The sequence below is a fragment of the Tachyglossus aculeatus genome, chromosome X3 (assembly GCF_015852505.1).
Source record: "Tachyglossus aculeatus isolate mTacAcu1 chromosome X3, mTacAcu1.pri, whole genome shotgun sequence".
In the NCBI taxonomy this organism is placed as follows: Eukaryota; Metazoa; Chordata; class Mammalia; order Monotremata; family Tachyglossidae; genus Tachyglossus; species Tachyglossus aculeatus.
In genome coordinates this window covers 11,292,040-11,307,909 of record NC_052099.1, presented here as the reverse complement: position 1 = coordinate 11,307,909, position 15,870 = coordinate 11,292,040, and positions in this window count along the sequence as shown.

Here is a 15,870-nt window from a genome sequence, read left to right as displayed (position 1 = left end):
GAAACCTCTGCTTTTTCTCCCTACCCAGAGGCTACATTTTAAGGCATTGTTTGGTGGGTGATCCTGTGCCATTTCCCTGATATTAATTCTATCCGAATCAAAAATGTGTCACACATTCTACTGGCAGATGCACCATTCACATCAAACAAGTGTAAGAGATGTATCAACTTGATGTTTAAGATGAAATCCCCCAATATGCAGGAATTAATCTGGACCAATAACCATTATTGGTATGAGTATCTTTTTTAAAATATTATTATTATTATCTGTAACTGATCTCCATCTACCTGGGCATATATATATATAGCTCTAACGACCCCTGCCAAAGCAAATTGCATTGTTGTCGAATGTCTCTGAACCAACTCCATACCCCCTCCAAACTTCTCCCACCGCTGAGTGACCCCAACTTGGCTTATACTTACTCCATATATGAGTGTGCCTCCAAAGCTGGTCCCTGCTGAAGCCACTCTCTCTTCAAAGGTAGAACAAGAAATGCAAAAAGAGTGAGAAGAGCAGGAAGGAAGGGGGAAGGAAAATGAAGGTGGGGGATTAAAAAAACTTGGGAGTATATAGGAGACAATCTTAGTGACCGTTTATCTTTAGCTGACCTTGGGGAATCTGACAGATTATTATTAGTATTGTATTTGTTAAGTGTTTGCTATGCATCAAGCATTATTAGTCTAAGCTCTGGGATAGAAACAAGTTAATCAGGTCAAACAGGTCAATCAGGTCCTTGGGGCTCATAGTTTAAGTAGGAGGGAGGAGGAGGCCTCACCCTCGGCTTCAAGGCTCTCCATCACCTTGCCCCCTCCTACCTCACCTCCCTTCTCTCCTTCTACAGCCCAGCCTGTACCCTCCGCTCTTCTGCCTCTAATCTCCTCACTGTGCCTCGTTCTCGCCTGTCCCACCGTCGACCCCCTGCCCACGTCATCCCCCTGGCCTGGAATGCCCTCCCTCCCAACATCCACCAAGCTAGCTCTCTTCCTCCCTTCAAGGCCCTACTGAGAGCTCACCTCCTCCAGGAGGCCTTCCTAGACTGAGCCCCCTCCTTCCTCTCCCCCACCTCCCCTTCTCCACCCCCCGCCTTACCTTCTTCCCCTCCCCACAGCACCTGTATATATGTATATATGTTTGTATGTGTTTATTAGTCTATTTATTTATTTTACTTGTACATATCTATTCTATTTATTTTATTTTGTTAATATGTTTTGTTTTGTTCTCTGTTTCCCCCTTCTAGACTGTGAGCCCACTGTTGGGTAGGGACTGTTTCTATATGTTGCCAGCTTGTACTTCCCAAGCGCTTAGTACAGTGCTCTGCACACAGTAAGCGCTCAATAAATACGATTGATTGATTGACTGATTGAGGACACGTCTGGAATCTCCATTTTAAAGATGAGGAAACTGAGCAGGGAAGTTGAGTGACTTGCCCAAGGTCAACAACTGGCAACTGGCAGAGCCCCAATTAGAAACTGGGTCCTCTGACTCCCAGGCTTATGCTCTTTCCACTAGGGTATGCTGCTTTCCATAGCAACAGATCTGAACAAAAGGCAATTTGGTGCCCCATTGGTCACAAGAAATGCACTCAATCAAAGGAATTATTATGCTGACAGCCCAAATATTCTTCCTAATGTCCATCTGAAGTCTCTCCTGTTTGGATTTAAACCACTTCCTCTTGTTTGGGGATTATTTAACATGAAAATAAATGTCAGCATCCCCCTAATAACTGCCTTCAAGATGATTAAGGGACATTTCAGTCATCCCTTCTCTAGGCTAAACAGCCCCAGTAATTTTAATCATTCCTTTACTTCTTAAATTTTTTTAACTCTATTCTGGATGCTCTCCAATTTCTCTGAATCCTATTAAAAATATGTTGACCAAAACTGGATCCAGTGCACTATAATCCTTACTTGTGCAGAACACAGTACTAAGCACTTGGAAGAGTACACTTAAACAGTGTTGGTAGACATGCTCCCTGCCCGACAATGAGCTTACAGTCTAGAAGACTGTCAAGCTATAGCACAGAGTTCAGTAGGGGAGAAGGATCTTGTGTTTCATTCTCTTGTTAATACACCCCACTACAACATTGGATTTTTTTAAGAAACATCACTCCTTCATTGGCTTGCCTTCCGCTTATGATCAAAACTGAGTCTCCTACTCATCTTATTCTACTGAATTTATGCTTAGTCTTAAAATCTGGGGTCTTCAACCTCTGGCTCTGAAGCCATATCTGGTCCTTCTTAGAATCAAATGTGGCTCTTGATTGATTGATTGATTCAGTTGCATTTATTGAGTGCTTACTGTGTGCAGAGCACTGTACTAAGTGCTTGGGTGAATACAATATAACAATAAACAGAAACATTCCTTGCCCATAACTAGCTTACAGTCTAGAGGGGGAGACAGACATTTATATAAATTAATAAATCACAGATATGTACATAAGTGCTGTGGGGCTAGGAGGGGGGATGAAAGAAGGGAGCAAGTCAGGGCGATGCAGAAGGGAGAGAGAGAAGAGGAAAGGAGGGCTTATTCGGATGAGGCATTCAAGACCACCACCCAGGATCTTGGGCTAAGCTAGGGGTCCTCTCTGAACATCCCACAATCCTTAATGCTGTTATTGGGTATGGCATTGTTGCCCCAACTTGCTTAAGAGTGGTGGTAGAAAGTGTGGGACCCATTGCTGCTGGGAGAGGAGGCGGGAGAACAGAGAGTGGTTGGCAACAGGCAGTCCCCTAAGCATTTATCAGCAACAGACAGAATACCTCAGACGTTCTTCTGGGCATGGCAGGTTGGTGCCAAACTCTAGAAGGCCCCAGACCCGGTCTCTTACCTTGAGGGTCCCCAGAGGACATGAGCAGCCCTAAGTGGACTCCTCAGGTGGATCAGATCCATGTCACTCAGACCACCAACCCTGCACTGTTCAGGCAGGGGAATCCTCACCCCATTCTGCCCAGAGAGGGGTTTCCCACCCTTTCTTTGGATGGGAATCCCCACCCACCATGGGGATTCTCCCAGAGCTTGGAAAGAAGGAGGGAGATCAAGGACAGTGGACAAAAGTGGGGGTAAATCTTAGGTAGCCACCAAGCAGCCCCTGGAAAGCAGAACACCATCTCTCTCTGGCCCACAGCTACTGACTGGTTTTAGTCATGCTATTCAGGACCAGGGGTAGGGTGAAGGGCTTTCCACTAAGCATGCCTTAATGGATAGAGCACGGGCCTGGTAGTCAGAAGGACCTGGGTTCTGATCCTGGCTTCTCCACATGTCTGCTGTGTGACCTTGGGCAAGTCACTTCACTTCTCTGGGCCTGAGTTGCCTCACCTGTAAAATGGGGATTAAGAGCGAAAGTCCCATGTGGGACAGGGACTGTGTCCAACCTGATTGACTTGTATCCACCCCAACACTTAGAACGGTGCTTGGCACACAGTAAGCGCTTAACAAGTACCATAATTATTATGATTATTACTTTTCAGGGGCTGCATGAAGGCTAAGACCTGGCCCCACATTTTGCCCACAGTTCTTAAAACCAGTCAGTAGCTGTGGGCCAGGGAGAAACTTTGGTGTTCTGCTCTGAGCTGGGGAGAGCACCATTTCACCAGCCCCCAAGACCTCACTGCAGCCCTTGAGGGGGGAAGGGGAGGAGCTGAAGGGTCTGAGTGGGGAGAGAAGAGCTGTACCACTGCCCCCCATACCCAGCTGCATGGGTACTGCTTTCTCTCATTCCTGAGATGAGGAGAAGGGAAAGGAGAGAGAAGGGCAGAGAAGGGAGAAGAGACTAATCTCTTTCACTGATGACCAGTTTGCCGACCCAGTCTTTGCCTCCCCCTCCCCTCCTTTTTCTTCCATCTTCTCTTCTCCCCTCCCTTTCCCCTTTCCTGCCTAGCCTTATCTCTCTCTTCCCCAAACATTCCCTCTCTTCCCCACTTTTTCCTCCCTCCTCTTTCCCTTCCCTCACCTCACCAACCTTCCCATTCCCTTCCTTTACTCTCCCCTCCCATCTCCTGCCAGCTGTGATAAGTGTTGCTATGAAGCAAGCTTGAGACTCGGCAATGTCATTAATTGCACCAGGAGTAGTATGATGTAATGATGTCACATGTCACACAAAACCAAGAAGCCACAGACCCCCAGGTACCACAGAGCATGCACTGCACAAGGGTGGAGTAAGAGACAAGGCATTTATTGAAGTACACTATGTTAGTGTGAGTTTAGATAATATAATACTAATAATTGTGGTATTTGTTAAGCACTTACTCTGTGCCAGGCACTGTTCTAAGCACTGGGTAGATACAAGCAAATTGGGTTGGACACAGTCCCTGTTCCATGTGGGGCTCATGGTCTTAATCCCCACTTTACAAATGAGGTAACTGAGGCACAGAGAATTTAAGAGACTTGCCCAAGATCACACTGCAGACAAATGGCAGAGTCAGGATTAGAACCCAGGTCCTTCTGACTCCCAAATCCATGCTCTGTGATTGGCTCTTTGCACACCAGCTGCTTAAAGGTTTCATTTTGTTTGGCTCATCTTCACAAAAAGGTCACTGGCCTCTGACTTAAATGATCAAAATAATACCACCACTTTGAATACGCATAGTTCTTTGACTTTTCCAAAGTCCTTTCACATCAATTTTTATTTTTTTCCTCCCCATAGTCCTACGAGGTAGGCAGAGGCAGGTATCTTTATCCCAATTTTACAGATTAAGATTCAGAAAGGTTAAGTAATTTGTCTGAGTGCACACAGCTGGCCAGATGCAGAGCTGGGATCAGAACTCAGGCCCCCTGACACCCAGACTCGAGACCTTGCCTCTAGACTATTAAGTGCTTAGTACAGTGCTCTGCACACAGTAAGTGCCCAATAAATATGATGGAATGAATATATCAACCCATCCTGGATTTCTGTTGCTTGGTTTTTTTATCTCTAAGTGTACAATATTGCACTTTCTGGGGTGCTGTGTAATGAAGACAACCGACAACTCCCAGAAAGGCACTTGTGGTGAGTAGACTGCCTGAGTGTGAAGTCAATGACACAATACCGGGTGAAGCTATATGAACTGAAGAAGGATGGTACTTCTAATAATAATAATTATTATTATGGTATCTGTTGAGTGCTTACCATGTGCCAAGCACTGTTCTAAGTGCTGGAGTAGATACAAGGTAATCAGGTTGTCCCACATGGGGCTCACAGTCTTAATCTCCATTTGAGAGATGAGGCACAGAGAAGTTAAGTGGCTTCACACAGCAGACAAGTGGCAGAGCTGGGATTAGAACCCACATCCTCTGACTCCCAAGCCCGGGCTCTTTCCACTAAGCCACACTGCTTTTCTAACTTTAAGCTCAATGTGGGCAGGGAACGTGTCTACCAACTCTGTTGTACTGTACTCTCCCAAGTTCTGCACATGGTAAGTGCCTTATAAATAACATTGATTGCTTGATTCAAGGAGGTAGGTGCTGGATTGCAAGGCAACTCCTGCTGATGGAAGTGTATAATTTTCCCCTCTCCTCCTATCTCTAAAGGCTTATGAAACAGGCATCCTTAGTCCAGTACTTTACTAAGGGAGAGCTAGCACGCCATTTGTTAATACCTTTGGTGTTTGAGCAATGTTCCCCCTAAATAATAAGAGATCAGAAAAGGCACACTACTGTGTTTTCATGGATTTCAGTGTGCAAGTCTACAAGGCCTTCTCTCTCTACAACACATCCCCAGAGATACAATCTCATGGTCAGCAGCAGAAGCATCTTTGAACCAAAGGACCACTAAGGGCCATGGACCATGTCTGAATCAATATCTTTCTACTCTCTGCCCAGCGTTCAGTATAGAGCCTTGCACAAAGGACCTAACGAATGTAAGATATAATGAGTAATAATAAAAATAATCATATTCCGGGCACATTGCTAAGATCCCAGCCCTTGCTGGTCACCCGATGAAATATCATTGGACTGAAGAGTTTCCACTACAGCTGAGACAAGAAACATGCTCTGTGACAGGATGAGGAAGAAACTTGCAGAAATCTAGATGGCCACAGCATTATGCAGCATTTCAGACTGCCTCACAGTTATCATTGGAAATGATGTCATTGTTCTGGAAATGTTTCCTGAAAAAAAGAAAACTCTTAAGGAGGTATCCAGGGAGGGGAATTGGATAATTGGATCATTTTCAAGTTAGCTGGGAGATTAGCAGACCAAAATGTATATACTGTGTAGTGCTTGTAATTCAGTGCATTTCACTGATCTAGTTAGAAAACAATATGGAATCCAGCTATCTCTGGGTCTACTTAGATTTTATCAACTTTTATTATCTGTGTCTCAGTGCATTTATGGAGTCTATGAGAGGTAATTTATTTTAATGTTTGTTTCCCACACTAGATTGTAAGCTCCTTGAGAGTACCGTTTGTATTTACTTCCTCTATTGTACTCTGCAAGCATTTAGTACAGTGTTCAGCATGGAGGAAACATTAGATAACTACCATTAAAACGTTGATTGATATAAGAAGATGGAAAGATAAAGTATTTCATTTATCTGCCACCCCACCGCTGTGACTATATTTCAGCAGTGCTCCATCTTCTGAGGAATGGGTAGGTGTGTACAGTAGAGAACAGTAATATCTTAATGGATGCACTGCCTTGGCTCTGTGATGAGGTGTGATCAATCAATCAATCAATCAATAGTATTTATTGAGCGCTTACTATGTGCAGAGCACTGTCCTAAGCGCTTGGGAAGTACAAATTGGCATCACATAGAGACAGTCCCTACCCAACAGTGGGCTCACAGTCTAAAAGGGGGAGACAGAGAACTGAACCAAACATACCAACAAAATAAAATAAGTAGGATAGAAATGTACAAGTAAAATAAATAAATAAATAAATAAATGGAGTAATAAATATGTACAACCATATATACATATATACAGGTGCTGTGGGGAAGGGAAGGAGGTAAGACGGGGGGATGGAGAGGGGGACGAGGGGGAGAGGAAAGAAGGGGCTCAGTCTGGGAAGGCCTCCTGGAGGAGGTGAGCTCTCAGCAGGGCCTTGAAGGGAGGAAGAGAGCTAGCTTGGCGGATGGGCAGAGGGAGGGCATTCCAGGCCCGGGGGATGACGTGGGCCGGGGGTCGATGGCGGGACAGGCGAGAGCGAGGTACAGTGAGGAGATTAGTGGTGGAGGAGCGGAGGGTGCGGGCTGGGCAGTAGAAGGAGAGAAGGGAGGTGAGGTAGGAGGGGGCGAGGTGATGGAGAGCCTTGAAGCCCAGGGGGAGGAGTTTCTGCTTGATGCGCAGATTGATCGGTAGCCATTGGAGGTTTTTGAGGAGGGGAGTAATATGTCCAGAGCGTTTCTGGACAAAGATAATCCGGGCAGCAGCATGAAGTATGGATTGAAGTGGAGAGAGACACGAGGATGGGAGATCAGAGAGAAGGCTAGTGCAGTAGTCCAGACGGGATAGGATGAGAGCTTGAATTAGCAGGGTAGCGGTTTGGATGGAGAGGAAAGGGCGGATCTTGGCAATGTTGCGGAGCTGAGACCGGCAGGTTTTGGTGACGGCTTGGATGTGAGGGGTGAATGAGAGAGCAGAGTCGAGGATGACACCAAGGTTGCGGGCTTGTGAGACGGGAAGGATGGTAGTGCCGTCAACAGAGATGGGAAAGTCAGGGAGAGGACAAGGTTTGGGAGGGAAGACAAGGAGCTCAGTCTTCGACATGTTGAGCTTTAGGTGGCGGGCGGACATCCAGATGGAGATGTCCTGAAGGCAGGAGGTGTGATGTGGAAATCTGTTCATTTGTAGTGAAAGGAGTTTTCAAGCAAAGATGGAGGTTTGGCATAAAAAACTACAACCAATCAAGCAATGAGCCATATTGATTGAGCCTATTGAAATAGCATGGCCGAGTGGATAGAGCACGGGCTTGGGATTCAGAAGACCTAACTGTAGATTGTAAACTCGTTGTGGGCAGGGATTGTGTCTGTTCTATTGTTACACTGTACACTATCACTGAATTCTACCCCCTAGGGAAGTATAGAATCCTAGGGAAGAAAGGACCCTTGGTTCAGTCTTGTGACTCCAGGTGAATTAATGATTAAATCATTAAAGTGGATATTTATTCTTAAAGATCTTCAGAAACAAAGACTCCACCACCTCCTTCAATAGCCCAATCCACTTTTCCAAACTTGGACAGTAAAGAAGATTTACCTTAAGGCCACTCAATATCTCAACTACTTTAACTTAAGCCCATGTCCTTTTGTTGGTTCAGCTGTGGATATACAGAACAGCTGATCAGAATCTCCTCCATTCAAACCGTTCTTATACCTGAAGACCGTTATTAAATCACTTGTCAACCTTTTCTTCTCCAGACTAAACAAGCACAATTCCTCTCACCTTTCCTCACAGGATCTACTTTCCATCCCCTTAATTATTTCTGTCACTCTTTTCTGACCCTTTTCTAGTTTGTCCACATACTTTTTGAAGTATGGTGACCCAAACTAGACACAATACTCTTATAGGAGTCTGATTACTGCAGAAGGGTGATTGACAATCATGTCATGATGTTCCTTGCTATACATCACAGTTGCATATTCACTTTTTAGGGTTGGCATTACATTACTAACTCAAATACAGTTTGTGGTCAGCTGTAATCGCCAAGATCTTTTTCTCCTGTCCTTATTCCTAAGCAGGCCTTTTCCCTCCTGTGTTTAAAGCAACTGCTGAATGGGGAATGTGATTCTCAAAGGGAAACTAATCCCAACCAGGAATATATAATTTTGGTAGTTCTGAAAAATGGTCTTTCAATACGGGAAGAAACTGGAAGTTAAGAAGCAGATCTTAGTGATGGGAAAGGTGACACAAAATAGTGAAGGGACAGCCAATCAAGGATGGTGGGAAGCATGATTCATTCAAACAAATTTACTGAGTGCTTACTGTGTGCAGAGCACTGTACTAAGCCCTTGAGAGAGTACAATACAACAATAAACAGACATATTCCCTGCCCACCACGAGCTTTTATCAGTCTGTAAAATGATCTATGTTTGAGACAAAGATGTTTTGAAATGAGAAAATAATTAAAAAATTGAACTCCGAATCTTATTCATTCATTCATGTTCCCTCAACTTTTTGTTTAAAACTATTGGGGTGGGTCATTCCTGCGGTTTTTGGTAAGGAAAGGAAAAAGAGAACGGGCCAGTGGGGAAGAAGGAGAGAAGAGGAACAGCATGGCCTAGTGGATATACCCACTCCCTTAGAGAACTCATTTGCTCCCATGGTTTCAACTACCACCTCTATGTGGATGATTCCCAAATCTACATCTCCAGTCCTGATCTCCCTCCTTCTCTGCAGTCTCACATTTCCTCTTACCTTCAAGGCATCTCTACTTGGATGTCCCACAGACATCTCAATCTTACATGCCCAAAACAGAACTCCTTATCTTTCCACCCAAACCCTGTCCTTCCCCTGACTTCCCCTTCACGTCTATGTAACTCAGTTATCTCATCTGTAAAATGTAGACTAAGACTGTGGAACAGAGACTGTGTCCAACCTGATTGGCTTGTATCTACCCCAGCACTCAGTGCAGTGCCTGGCACTTAGTAAATGCTTAACACAAGAAGAGATCCCCTTCATTGGAGCACTGGGGTAAAATCTTATCCATTCCCTGCTTTCTTTTGATACACAAGTGGGTAGAAATAATTCAGCCTCTTAATGATCATTCCTTCTTGGCTCCCAAGCCCAGCTTTCCTCCTTTCTTGTGTTAAGCATTTACTATGTGACAGACACTGTACTAAGTGCTGGGGTAGATACAAGCCCATCAGGTTGGACACAGTCTATGTTCCACAATCTTAATCTACATTTTACAGCTGAGGTAACTGAGTCACATAGAAGACAAGTAGACACGTTCTCTGCCCGCAACAAGCCATGCTTCTACTGTGCAGCCAGAGTACTCTAGTTGGCACTTGGGAGCCCAAAATTAATATTCCTTCAGTGCTCTTGACTACAGATTTGTTTTGTATGTAAAATTTCTGGGTGCATTTCACCTGTTACTGGCCACCTACTCACTCGTTGCATTCCGTGTCCCATTGGAAACATAAGTGGCAGGGATAAATGCGCTTTGCACATAGTAAGCGCCAATAAATACGATTGAGTGAATGACTGAATGAATAAATGGTGTTATACTCTGAGCATTTTGATCAATTCATTTGCAGAAGTTCTCGCTTCTAAAGCCTAGTGACTGGACCAAGGCGCGATGGTTGCTGATGATGAGAGATTGAACCCATCAATTCTGAGCTTATTTTTTGCCCTTAAAAATACTAATTTGCATGTTGAAGAATTTCATCTTTTTTTCTAGGACTATTTTTCCAATGTGTTGTCACTTCGAATTCTATACACATAGCTCTAGAACATAGGGTTTTCTTTCTTGCAAAACCACACACTGAGAAAACTCATGTTATATTACTCACCATTTCCGATGTCACTCGTGCAAATGCACACAAACCATTTCTTCTGACACCATGGCACCCTGTTTCAGAACAGGCTCACATTGTTGGAAGAACATTCCCTAATTCCCTAATGATGTTCTAGCCAAAACACATAGTGAAAACCTGTACTCTGGCAGAACTGAGTGTATTTTTTAGTCAAAGTGTTAGTAACACCATCCAATTGAGGATTATCTGCAAATTTGACAGGCAAATTCTGGATTCTTTTGCCTACTTCATCAACAATGATATTATAAACAAATCAAGAAGGTCAGCATTATCTTTGGAGACTGATAGACAAGTTTGGTGCCAACATAGCATGAAATACAGGTCCTTGCTTACATTCTCCCTCTGGCCTGGAACTCCCTACTCCTTCATATCTGACAGAGCACCACTCTCCCCAGGTTCAAATCCCTACTAAAATAGTATCTCCTCCAAGAAGCTTTCCCTGACTAACCTCTCATCTCCCCACTCTATTCTCCCTCCCTTCTGTGTCACCCATGGACATAGGTCTGTACCCCTTAAACATTTGGATACTCACCCCAACCCCACCCCACAGCACTTATCTTCAGATCTTTAAACTCTTCCCCTTCCCCTATCTGTAATTTATTTTAATGTCTGACTCACTCGCTAAATTTCAAGCTCCTTGAGGGCAGGGATTGTGTCTACTGACTCTAGTGCATTGAATGACTCCAAGCATTTAGTACAGTCCTCTGCATACAGTAAGTGCTCAATGAATACCATGGACTGATTTTCCATAAAGTAGTAGTAGGGTCCATCTTCCACATGGCTATGAGACCTGTACCTTCAGCTGTCACCTGGCTTTTGGAGCAGTTTCATGAGGTTCCCCAGTGAGCCCTATTTAAATGGCAAGACAAGATCACCAACAGTGAAGTCTTAAAACACATTCAGTACATTGGCCCAGACAATTTTGCTGGGCAGAACACATTGAGGGGAGTGGATGACAACAGGGTACCCAAGCAACTTCATTTGTCTGGTCCGTGAGCAGCTGCTATATGGACAATGAAGTGGAGTGATCATCAGTAAAGAGGGCATAAGAAAAAGTTGAATAATAAAGTGATACCTCAGGTGTGGTGACATAGCAGAGGAAAGACAACAGAAGCAGACAAGCTGGGTTGATATGTAGCAGTTGGGAATGGGGTAGCATTTTTTTTATTGCAGTAGAGATTTAGAGATTATGAAAACCCTGCCAAGCACTGCAAGTAGCAAATGCCTCAACCCTAACAAGGAAAGCACAGAAGGGTCTGCCAGTTTAACACCAGTCATTCAGCCACATTGGAACATTAGGATTAATTCTTAACATTAATAATCATCTTCCAAACTGGACAGCTACATATATGAAAATATGAAGTGTATACCTCCTCTACAGCTTTTTACTAAAAATCTAGACTTTTTTTAACTTTGAATTTTTTTTTTTGCACCGGAATATATATTTTTTTTGCTGAACTGGAGATTTGTAAGAAAGGAGAAACAATTTTAAAACTCAAAATAAGTAAATAGGATGAAATTATGTGACTCTAGCTAGAGCTTGAGACTTCAGAGAGCTGAAAAAAAATTTATTGTTTGAATAACAACTTCTCCCTGGAGTCCATCCTCTCTTGAATTTTCCCCTTGAGCTGAAGTCTCACCCTTGTAGTCATATTAATCTTCATGTAAACTAATTATGATGAACTCAGCAGACTAGCACTAAAGAGGAAATGGAGGAGACTTGGGTGGGAAAACATCTAGTACCAAATGATCCATATTTTAGACAATTGAGAATCCTTTCAAAGAAATCAATCCTCACTGGGCTGAGAGAGAATTTTTAGATCCCAGCTATGAAGAAACCAATATGAATAAAGCCTTTAGGAAGTCAGTCTCTGAGCTGCTACAGTCCTTCATAATAGCAACACCCAAAATGACATTTGCTGCTCTTTTCACAAGAAAAATTATTGCAGACTCCAGCGGAATTCAATCACGAGTTGAGAATCATCATCATAAATAGGTCTGAATGAGTGTCTGCTAGGTGCTGTGGAGATATTAAAATGAAGAAGAAATATATTATCCCCTCCCCACCCTTCTCCATCGACCCACCCTGACCCCTTTAAAGACCTTACAATCTAAATTGGGAGCTAAGCAACTATAAGATTACCATGCATTTAGTAAATAAGAATTAATAAAAATAGAAGTGCTGGAGTGGCCTTGACTGCGGTATGACTGTGCTAGTAAAGGCATTCATCTGGGATAGGTTCCTAAGGTGGGTCTTTAGGAGGCTGTTGACTGAGGGGAGGGACGTGATTTGATGAAGCCATCTTGGAAGAGGGCATATACCAGGTTGTCAGGACCGGCTTCAGATATTTGGCTGTTGCTGCCCCCTCCCCTTTCTAAATGACATTATACCTATGCATGTGCTGTTACAGCCTGGGCATAGCCTGGAGTGGAATCTTTTTAGAAATGTCTAAAGAGTATTTCTCCATCATCACCCCATGCCTTGCTCTGTCCCCTGCTCTGAAATTTCAACTTCTGTCCTGCTATTACATCACTTCCATCCTGTGCAACATACAACCCACAGCACTTATGTATATATCTGTAATTTATTTATTTGTATTGATGTCCATTTATTTGTATTGATGTCTGTCTCCCCCACCTCTAGACTATGAGCTCGTTGTGGGCAGGGATTGTTACTCTTTATTTCTGTATTGTACTTCCCCAAGCACTTAGTACAGTGGTCTGCCCACAGTAAGCGCTCAATAAATACGAATGAATGAATGAATGAATGAATGAATGAATGAATGAACAACCCTGCTGCCACTGTCTTAGAGAGGGGGCAGAGTGTCATTTAGCCCTTGCCTTCACCATCTTTGTCAGGGGCTGCGCTGCCACCCCTGCCGTTCAGGGTAGCTGCTGATTTCACTTCCCTATTATACTCTCCCAACTCCTTAGCACAGTGCTCTGCACAGGCTAAGTGCTCAATAAAAATAGCTGATAGATTGTCTTCTGTAGGTAGCCAGCCCTACAGGTGAGGAAAATTCACTATCATGCATCTAAGAAATTAGGTCCTGCCCCAGAGGAATATTTGGAAATTAGGGGGAACCCATGGGGGACAGGGACTGTGTCCAACCTGATTTGCTTGTATCCACCCAGCACTTAGTACAGAGCCTGGCACATAGTAGACGTTTAACAAATACCACAATTATTGTAATTACTATTAATCTTGGTTTGACACAAAATATGCTTGCATTCTCTTAGCACTTGACATGGAGAGATGAAGGTTCTTCTTGAGCACTTACTATGTGCCAAGCACTGTGCTAAACGAATGTGAGGTTGGCTAAAGGGGGAAGGAGATGACATTGGGGAATGTGGGCAGTGCTGGATCAAATGCCATGTTGGAGACCTAAGGATCTTTCAAAATGATTGTCAGATTGCAGAAATTGGTAACAAAATTTTCTTGCATTGCTCATGTTATTTTTATGGTGTTTCTTAAGCACTTTGTGCCTGGTACTGTACCTAAACACTGAGGTAGTTACAAGATAATCAGGTTGGACCCACATAGGACCCATAGTCTTAATCCTCATTTTTCAGATGAGGTAACTGAAACCCAGAGACATTAAGTGATTTGTCCAAGGTCACCCAGCAGGCAAATGGAGAAGCCTGGATTAGAATCCAGGTCCTTCTGACTCTTGGGCCCATGCTCTATCCACCAGACTACACTGCTTCACAGTGGCATCAGACTTTCCCCATCATCTGAAGTGGGCAAGGAGAAAAGGAGACCTGGACAATTGTCTGGAAACTTCATTCAGGCCCCAACCCCACTTCTTTCTCAATAGCAGGGTGTTTTTATGTGAATTTTCTCAATTCTTTGTTTCCTTTTGCACGAGAGGATGTTGGAATAGTGGTAGCTGAGATACCCTAGGACACTTGTTTTAGTGAACATCTAAATCTCAGTGACATTAACTTGACCTTTACCTTGGATAGCTATTAATCCAGTGGGCTTGTGTCTGAACCTCATTGTCACTCCTGGACATTTGAACTACTGGAATAGAAGGCTTAGACTTAGTCCTATGTTTATGGTTCCTACAGTCATTCCACAAGCTGATAGGAAATATTGCCACACTTTGAATATCATTTATGATAATTTATCTAGATGTTTTGAGTTAGATCATATTCCCATAATTATTTTTAAGTTTCCTAGATTCCCTTTAAAAACCGGTTTGTTTTTGAAAGGGGATAAGAAAGCATTGTAGTTCTTCTCTGATAGTGTTTTAATAAGATGGCTACAGTAATGTTTTCATCTTACTGATGTTCAAGCTAATGGTTTTATAATAAACACTTTATAGAGAGAGAAATTAAAGAAAACTCACTGCAGTTAAGCAAAATTTAATGACCTGGATTTTATAGCCATCTAGTGGCAAATAGCAGGCTCTGCCTTGAGAAGTTTAATACTGAATTGAAAACTGGGGAGACAAGGGAGGTAAGGAAATCTTACCTGCTCTAGTACCAAAGCAGATTGCAGTCCTAAATACTACTGTCCTTTGCTGCCCTAAACAACCGAGAGGTCATAGCAGAAGGAATGTCACAGATTCACAGAAGACAGTCTGGATTTTTTATTAAATAACTGATATCTTTTAAGAAGGTTGGGTTCCTTAATGTCAACTGAACTTAAAGAACAGGACTCCTCCCATTCTTCTCTTCAAGTTGAAACTCCAGAAGCGGTGTGGCTTAGTGGAAAGAGCATGGGCTTGGGAGTCAGAGGATGTGGGTTCTAACCCTGACTCCACCACCTGTCTGCTGTGTGATCTTGGGCAAGCCACTTAACTTCTCTGTGCCTCAGTTACTTCATCTATAAAATGGGGATTAAGACTGTGAGTCCCATGTGGGACAACCTGATTACCAACCTGATGACCAACTTGGTCATACCCTCGACCTCATCATCTCCTACCCCTGCACTGTGTCCACCCTCACCAACTCTGAAATCCCTCTCTCTGATCATAATCCTCTCACCTGCCTCCTCACTCACACTCCTTTCCCCTGTAAATCCATATTACTCCCTCACAGAGATCTCCGCTCTCTTGACCCCATCCATCTTTCTGAGTGCCTCACACCCCACCTCGCCTCCCTCTCCTCTCTACCCAGTCTTGATGATCAGATTACTGCACTCAACTCTACCCTTTCTACTCAGCTAGACTCACTTGCTCCCCTTTCCCTTCGCCGCTCTCGTACCACTAACCCACAGCCTTAGATCACTGCCACTGTCCGCCTCCTTCGCTCTTATGCTCAAGCTGTCGAACGCTGCTGGCGAAAGTCTAAACACCATGCCAACCTCGTTCACTTCAAGTTTATCCTCTCCTGCCTTAACTCAGCTCTCTCCTCTGCCAGACAAAACTATTTCTCCTCCCTTATTGACACCCATGCCCATCATCCCCGTCAGCTCT